Raw genomic sequence first — 8,528 nt, 5'->3', positions numbered from 1 at the left:
CTCCCTGTTGGTCAGACTGAGGCAGAAACCAGGGAACCCAACCATGTAGTCCATTGACCTCACTGCTGCCCAGAGCAGAGTGGAGAGATCTGCAGAGGCCAGGGAACGATAAGCTGGGCAACCCCAAGCTTTCCAAAAGAGAAGGAGGCGGCTTAGCAGAAAGGATTGGCCTCTTAGATCTCATAAGAGACATTGAGGACAAGGGAAAGGAAAGGGTAGTAAAGCACCAGTGTTAAGGGTTGATACCAGCCATGATTGAGCTTTATATTAGGCCCTGAGCTTCCTGGCAGCCTGGGCAAAAAGGGAAAGTTAAGCTAGTTAATCTCAATGAAGTGAGTTGACGCTTCTAGTTTTCCTGTAGGAGTTATCTGAGCCTTGTGACCTTGAAAAAAATCAATTCATGTCTCTGAGCCTCAATTTCCTCACCTGTAAAAGGGGGATAATGCACATGAAGATGGGATGAAAGCACAGGGCTTCCAGGCAAGAAGGGGAAAACGCAAAAGTCTTTTTTTTCCCAGAGGAGTTTTGCCTTTCTGTTTTCCAGAAGGGACATCTACCCCCAGAGACATTGGCAGGAAACTGGCACATGACCCTCGCTGCAAGGGAAGCTGAGGGTAGATTATTGCACATGTCGCCCCCTTGGTAGAAATCAGGGTTCCGATGGTATGAAAGGAAGGAGGCATGGAAGACAGGGGGTAGAGCTCCAGTCTTGTCTGCTGTGACTCAGAACTAGTCTCCCCTGCCAGCCCCTTCCTTTTACTGGGTGAGCAGCCATGGCCAAGGGGCCGGAACCCTGGCCCTGGTGGTCTGGGGGAATGTCAGTGTCTGCACTCACCACACTCAGCAGATCTAGCCCGGTGTCAACAGTACCAATGGAAACCAACACCCACCCATCACAATAGCAGGTGCCACGCTGAAGGCAACCCTGAAATGGCAACGAGCCAGAACGAGGGGCAGAATCCAACAAGGTGGTGTTGGGGCGGAGGACCTTCCTCGGCCCTGTGGTCCTTCCAGCTGGACGTAGAATCCAACTGACACAAGACAGATTAACAGAAGGAAATCAAATTGAATAGCTGTATGTATGGGGAGTCCACACAGACATGAACTTCCAAAGCTGATGAGGCAACAAGAGGTTTATCTGAGCTAAGGAGAGAGGAAGGGTCTGCGGGGTTAAAAGGGGAGAAAGCTCATTAGCAGGAAGGTGAGAGAAGATGTTTGGAAAAACAAGGTTGCTGAATTATGCAGATAAGATTCCTTGAAGCTCTCCTCTTGGTACAGGCTCTCCTTTTCTTTTTTTTTTATTTTTTTTAATGTTTATTTATTTTTGAGACAGAGACAGAGCATGAACGGGGGAGGGGCAGAGAGAGAGGGAGACACAGAATTGGAAGCAGGCTCCAGGCTCTGAGCTATCAGCCCAGAGCCCAACGCGGGGCTCAAACTCACGGACCGCGAGATCGTGACCTGAGCTGAAGTAGGACGCTTAACCGACTGAGCCACCCCGGTGCTCCGCTCCCAGGCTCTCCTTTTCGATGTAAATTTTGGGAGTTGAGTGGGAGGCAGGGAGCTTTTCCTGCATCTGCTGGGTTTTAATTACTTAAAAAATATTTTTTTTAATTTTTAAGGTTTATTTATTTTGAGGGAGAGAGAGAAACAGAGTGTGAGTGGGGAAGGGTCAGAGAAAGAGGGAGACACAGAATCTGAAGGAGGCCCCAGGCTCCGAGCTGCCAGCAAGACCCTGATGCAGGGCTCAAGCTCACGAACTGCGAGATCACCACCTGAGATGAAGTCAGACGCTTAACTGACTGAGCCACCCAGGCGCCCAAGCAAAAAAATGTTTTAGATTTATTTATTTTGAGAGGGAGAGAGAGGACGTGCAAGTGGGGAAGTGGCAGAGAGAGAGAGAGAGAGAGAGAGAGAGAGAGAGAGAATCCCAAGCAGGCTCCACGCTGCCAGTGTGGAGCCCAACTCGGGACTTGAACCCTGAGATCATGAAGTTGGAAGCTTAATGAATGGACTGAGCCACCCAGATGCTCTATGCTGGGTTTTAATTACTTTTAACCCGAAATACTCTTTATGCCCAAGTGGCCCATCTAGGGGCAGACTGCCCTTGGCCCCTACAGTGGATTGCAATATCAAATTATCAGGGGGCACCTGGCTGGTTCAGCTGGTGGAGCATGTGACCATTGGTTCCTACACTGGGCATAGATAGCACTTTAAAAAACATCAAGTTATCAAAATAAATCCAAAATAAGTTATCATCTGTGAACCTGAAGCTACCCTTAAAAATGTAGCCTGTTGGGGGTGGGGGGGGTGCTCTGGGTGGCTCAGTTAGTTAAGCATCTGACTTCTGCTCAGGTCATGATCTCGACGTTTATGAGTTCGAGCGCCTCATCGGGCTCTGTGCTGACAGCTCGGAGCCTGCCTCCCTCTCTCTCTCTGTCCCTCCCCCACTCATGCTCTGCCTCTCTCTCTCTCTCTCTCAAAAATACATAAACATTAAAAAAAATTATTTAAGAGGCGCCTGGGTGGGTCAGTCGGTTGAGCGTCTGACTTCGGCTCAGGTCATGATCTCACAGCTTGTGGGTTCAAGCCCCGCATCGGGCTCTGTGCTGATGGCTCAGAGCCTGGAGCCTGCTTCGAATTCTGTGGCTCCCTCTCTCTCTGATCCTCCCCCGCTCATGCTGTCTCTCTCTCTCCTTCAAAAATAAATAAAAACATTAAAAAAATTATTTAAAAAAAAAGAAAAGAAAATATAGGGAAACTTGGTAACACCCAGGATGCGTGGGAAAGATTTGAAAAATTCAGTTGACTCCTGGTTCACAATAATTACTGGTGCAACGAAGCTGTGGAAAACCGGTCCGAGTGCAGTCCCGGTCTGTACTGCTTCCTAAGGACCTGCTCTCTGCCAGGCTTTGCTCCGGGCCCTGGGGATAGAGATGCCCCACATTCTCGTCTTCCTGTGGGAAACAGCAAAGCAATGCTAGCAGCAGAGTGCGCATGTGCGCAGGGGCCTGAGTGGGTTCAGGGAGCCTGTGGAGGCGGAGGTGACATCTGAGTCGCCTTGCCTTTCAAATAAGGAGGTGCTCGATGGACATCATGGCGTTTACCTGGGCCGGATTCTCGGCAGAGGGAGCAGCCAAAGACGTGAAGTTGGGAAACTGAGCACAGAGTTCAACAGATGACAGTGGCTTGGAGGGGTGACAGCGAGACACAGGCTGGAAAATGAGGCAAAAGTCAGGGAGTTGGAGGGCTTCGTGCGGCTGGGCAAAGTGTCCAAACGAACTGGATCGTGGATACGAAGTGGGGGGGGGGGGACCACTGAAAGGCCTTTGTGGAAGGCGGTTGCGACCCTGCCTGGAGGGTAAGGTTTTCTGTCCTGGGGTCGTTCAGGGACAGCGGTCCTAGCAATCCTGATCATACCCATCACTGGCTGATCTCTGTGCTGGGCCCTGTGGCAGGCGACATCCTCAGAGCAACTGAGGTTGGAGATATTTGCCTCTTGTTTTACTTTTGAGGCCCAAGTGACAGGTGACATTGTTAAAATTTTTTTTAATCTTTATTTTTGAGAGAGAGAGAGAGAGAGAGCGCGCATGAGCAGGGGAGGGGCAGAGAGAGAGGGAGACAGAATCTGAAGAAGCCTCCAGGCTCTGAGCTGTCAGCACAGAGCCCGACATGGGGCTGGAACTCGTCAACCGTGAGATCATGACCTGAGCCGGAGTCAGATGTTCAACCGACCGAGCCACCCAGGCGCCCAGGTGACATTGTTAATAATAATGTGAACATCAACAGTTATCGTTTGCTGAGCCCTCGGTAGGTGTTAGGTGCTTTACTGCGTAATCTCAGGTAAGCCCTGTGAGGTGTGTAAAGTGGAGGTAAATTATACACGGTGAGGCTGCTGAGATTCAGAGAAATTAGGAAATGTGCGGAAGGCAGCACAGCTTGTGAGAGTCAGAGCTTGGATGTGGATTCAGGATGCCAGAAGTTTCATCCCATGGCTTTTCGCTGCTTCCAGCCTCCACCTTCTGAGCCCAGGCCACCTTCCTTGGCTGGCCTGGAGCATCCCCCTGAGATCAGAAGGGGAGGGGTTCAGGCCTGGCTGGAGGATGGGGAGCCTGGGGAAGAGCAAACTAGCAAAACACCCGTCTGGTGTGCACAGAGCACAGGAGGGCGCAACCTCGTTCTGGGGATCCCTGGAGGGCACAGCCGGAAACAGAAAGTGGGATGGGGGTGGGGTAGGGGTAGGGGTAGGGGTGGGGGCGTGGGTGAGAATTACAAAGAGAAAGATTTTATTCTAAGCAGAAGTCTCAAGGAAGCCCTTTCTAGAATAAGGGCTATCTAGAAGTGCCCAGACTATTCTACTGAGCTCCCCATTATGCAGGTATGCAGGCAAAGGCTGGAAGGCCACTTGGTAGGAAGGTCATGGGACAGATTCGGCAGCAACTGGGAAAAACTCTCCATGTCAGGTGGCGCAATGGGGTCCCTGTGATAAGCAAGGTTTCCTCTGTCAGGAATGGCTGAAATGCCAGGAATCCTCACTCAGTGGTCAGTGGTGCCAACCCATTTCTCATCTATGAAAAGTAATATATTTTTTTCCTCTGGGTGATGATAAAATGAAATAACATATACAAAGCATAGACTAGTTGGGGCTCAGTGAATTTGTGTTTCTCCCTTCTTTGCTGTCCCCGACTCGTGAGTTGTTCCCAGAAGGGCTCAGAGTCTAGACATGGACCCAAGGATCAGAAGAAGTCATTGACTCTGGGGACAGAAGTCAGGCAGTGAAGGGCTCCTGGGTCTTCTCCCTGAACCTGGCGGTAGCTGACAGAGGCCCAAGAGCAGTAGACAGTCCTCCCAAGCTCGCCACCTGTGTCTGCCCAGCAGGCTGGACACGGCTGATTGCCCTGCCCCCCCCACCCCCCCCCCCCCCCACTGTGTGCTTGGTTCCCCCCACCTGGCTCCCAGCTGCTTCCCCTGGAGCGCCGCCCCCCTCCCCCCAGGCCAGGGCAGGCCCTGTGACCTGCCACCTGCAGATAGCTCCTATCCCACTTAGGCCTCAGAGCGGGTGCCTGGAGGAAGTGAGTGGGGGCTGAGCTGAAGGGCTCTAAGTGAGGAGAGGGGAGGGGACTATGCTGGAGTCCCTTAACACCGCCCACCCCCTGAGGGTCTGCTGTCCCTGTGCCCCTGGGCAGTTTCCTGGTGGGGCTCACCTGTGTCGGGGGAATGTGCAGCACTCTCCAGGGTCCAGGGACGCAGAATCTCTCCCTGACTGGGTAAGTCTCTCTAGAGCCTTTGGGGACCACTCCCTGCCCCCGACCCATACCCAGACTCACCCGGAGAATCCATCATGGTTCACTCGACAGATACTGAGTGCTTACTCTAATTAGAGCCCTAAGGATACAGAAGTACCCTCTGCGTTGCGTAATTTTCTCATTAGTAACAGAAGCTTACACTGTCAACAGTGAGAGGCAGGAAGATGCCAGGAGAGGGTAGAACAGGGAGACGTCCCTTCTGGGAGCCTGGAGGGCTTCTCAGAGGAGGTGGCCGCCCTCAGCAGGAGAGCTGGAGACAAGCTGGAGTGAGCCTGCAGGCTGTGTGGGTGGCAGGTGGTGGGTGTTCCGGGAAGGCAAGCCCCCCCCCAGGTGGGAGGAAGCGCGGGTGGGGTTGGAGTGGAGGAAACTGCCATCTTCTAGGACCCTGGCCATCCCTGCTAGATCCCCACCCCCACCGTCACTGCAGGTACTTCCTCTCTGCCGCCTCTCTGGCTTCTCTCCTTCCCCTGTCTTGACCAGAGGGGGACCTAGGAACCCAGAGGACAGCAGGTGAGGGGCTTAGGCCCCCAGCACGCCCACTTCCTCGCCCCAGGTCCCGGAGAGGCTGGCTCAGTGCCTAGGAGTCTGGGCGGGGTCTGGGGAAGAGGAGTAAAGGAAAAGAGTCCTGATGTCTTGGAGGGGCCTGGGCACTGGTAGGGAGGAGACGCCAGGAGAAGGAGGAGAGCTCCTGGGAATCCCACAGGAGAAGAGCAGGAATGGGGGAGGGGGGGAGGCGGCATCCCCTCCATGCTCCCTGGAAGCTCCCCTCTGCCCTGCTCCCTGGTCTGCAGGGATTGGTCCTGGTGTCTGGCCCCGCCCAGATCCCAGGCACACTCTCAAGGGCTCTAGCCATGGGGTAGCCTGTCCTAGGTTCATTTTCCAGGGTCAGGCTAGGGAAGGTGGCCTGAGCCTGTGTGCTGTCTGAGTGACTGTGCCCTCAAGTTCATGGGTGCGGTGGGTCTTGAGCCCCTTCCTGTCCTCTCTCTGGTTCAGCAGGGGTCAGTGGGTTCATACTGGAGGGAGGGCAGAAGGTCTAGGGTGTCTGTTCTGCCAGCCTCTCTGGTTAGAACAGCAGCAGGGCAGAGGGGAACAAGACTGAATGACACCGCTGGACAGGGGCCTGCTGGGTCTCCTGGGCAGCCCTGGGCTGTGGCAGACATCCATCAGCCAGGCCAAAATGCTTACGTGTGGAGTGACCAGGGGCCTGAGCTTTGGCTTCTCTATCTGTAAAATGAAGTCACCATCCCTACTCCGCCTCTTTTGTGGGGTTACAGATGTGCAGGTGAAGGGCTGGGTCGGGGTAGGAGGGGGGTATGTGGGCCGACACTGCCCTCTGGTGGCTGTAGCTAGAGTTGCTATGCACTGGTGCTGGGAGCTAGAGGCTGCAAGTCAACTGGGAGCCTGTGGGGTCCCCTTCAGCTCTGTGTCTTTCTTCTTCACCCCAAGCTTCCCAGGGGCCTCAGGGCTGCTTTCTCATGGGCAGGGACAATCCAGTTCAGCAAACATCCATTCAGCAGGAATGGAATGGGCCCCTATTTTATGTCCCCTTCTGTGCTTGGAGCTGCAGAGATGTCTAGGGCACAGTGAGACTGTCCAGGAAGTTGTTCAGGGGACTAGTGAGGGAGCGGCTTGGCCAAGCTGAAGTCTGGACAGGTGACCCTGTCGTGGCCACCCCTGAGGTTCTCCAATCTCACTGTCCACAGCAAACCCTGGGGTTGGGTTGTGTCTCCTTCAAACTTTTTGGTGACAAAGACACCATAGAAAATACGCATGCTTGAGGGGCGCCTGGGTGGCTCAGTCGGTTAAGCGTCCGACTTCAACTCAGGTCATGATCTCGCGGTCTGTGAGTTCGAGCCCCGCGTCGGGCTCTGGGCTGATAGCTCAGAGCCTGGAGCCTGCTTCCGATTCTGTGTCTCCCTCTCTCTCTGCCCCTCACCTGTTCATGCTCTGTCTCTCTCTGTCCCAAAAATAAATAAAACGTTAAAAAAAATTAAAAAAAAAAAAAAAGAAAATACGCATGCTTGAGCACAGAGGAGAACAGATTTGGTTACCAGGGTTCGTCCATTCCCAGAAGGATCTCAGAATGATCCCTGGGCTCTGGGTTCTGTCTTTGGCATTAGTTTTCTCCTCCCTGCTGGAACATCCCCATCAGCACATAAACATGTTGTCACCGCACTCAACCTTAAATGCTTTGTTTGTTTGTTTGTTTTTTGTTTTAGTTTATTTATTTGAGTAAGCTCTACACCCAACATGAGGTTCGAACTCACGACCCTGAGATCAGGAGCTGTGGTCTCTTCCAACTGAGCCAGTCAGGCACCCCTCATCTCTCGTTCTTAAACCACCTTCTCTAGGGGCAACTGGGTGGCTCAGTCGGTTAAACATCCGACTTCGCTCGGGTCATGATCTCACGGTTCATGGGTTCGAGCCCCGCATCGGGCTCTGTGCTGAGCGCTCAGAGCCTGGAGCCTGCTTTGGATTCTGTGTCTCCCTCTCTCTCTCTGACCCTCCCCTGCTTGCGCTCTCTCTCTCTCTCTCTCTCTCAAAAAATAAATAAACATTAAAAAAAATTTAAACATTAAAAAAAAATTAAACAAACACACAAAACCCCCCCCCAAAACCACCTTCTCTAGTGCCTATGTTGTCTTTCAGTGACTGTTCTCTTTCAGCTCCCCTTCCCTGCAAAACTCTTCAATAGTTTTCTATATTCTCCATCCTCACATCATCACCTCCCATTACTTCCTCACCCTTCTCAGTCTCTCTCACCTCCGTCTCTCCACTGAGATGGCTCTTGCCAAGGTTGTCCATGGCCTCCATCTTGCTGAGTTGATTCTCCGTCCTCGTTGGTCTCCTGTGGCAGCACCACTCAACACAGGTGGCTCTCTCTGCTTGAAACACTTTCTCTGGAACCCAGCTTTTCCCTGGTTTACCTCTTCTTCAGGGTCCCATCCATCTTGGTCACCTTAGATGAGTCTTCCTCTTCTCCCTGCCCTCTACGTACGGAGGGTTTAACCCTGGGCCCCCTTATCTATCTACACTCAGTCTCTCAGGGGTCTCACCTAGTCTCATGGCTTTACATTCTCACCTTAGAGCAATGAGTCCCCAGTTGAAGTGTCCGGCCCCCATCTTTCCCCTATGCTCAGATTTATATATCAAGTTGTTATATTTATATATCCAGTTGGGATAAACCCAGCTAGTTGTTTATCCACTTGGATACTTAATAAG

The sequence above is a fragment of the Panthera tigris genome, chromosome E1 (assembly GCF_018350195.1).
Source record: "Panthera tigris isolate Pti1 chromosome E1, P.tigris_Pti1_mat1.1, whole genome shotgun sequence".
NCBI classification, from domain to species: domain Eukaryota; kingdom Metazoa; phylum Chordata; class Mammalia; order Carnivora; family Felidae; genus Panthera; species Panthera tigris.
Note: the sequence above shows the minus strand (reverse complement) of the source record.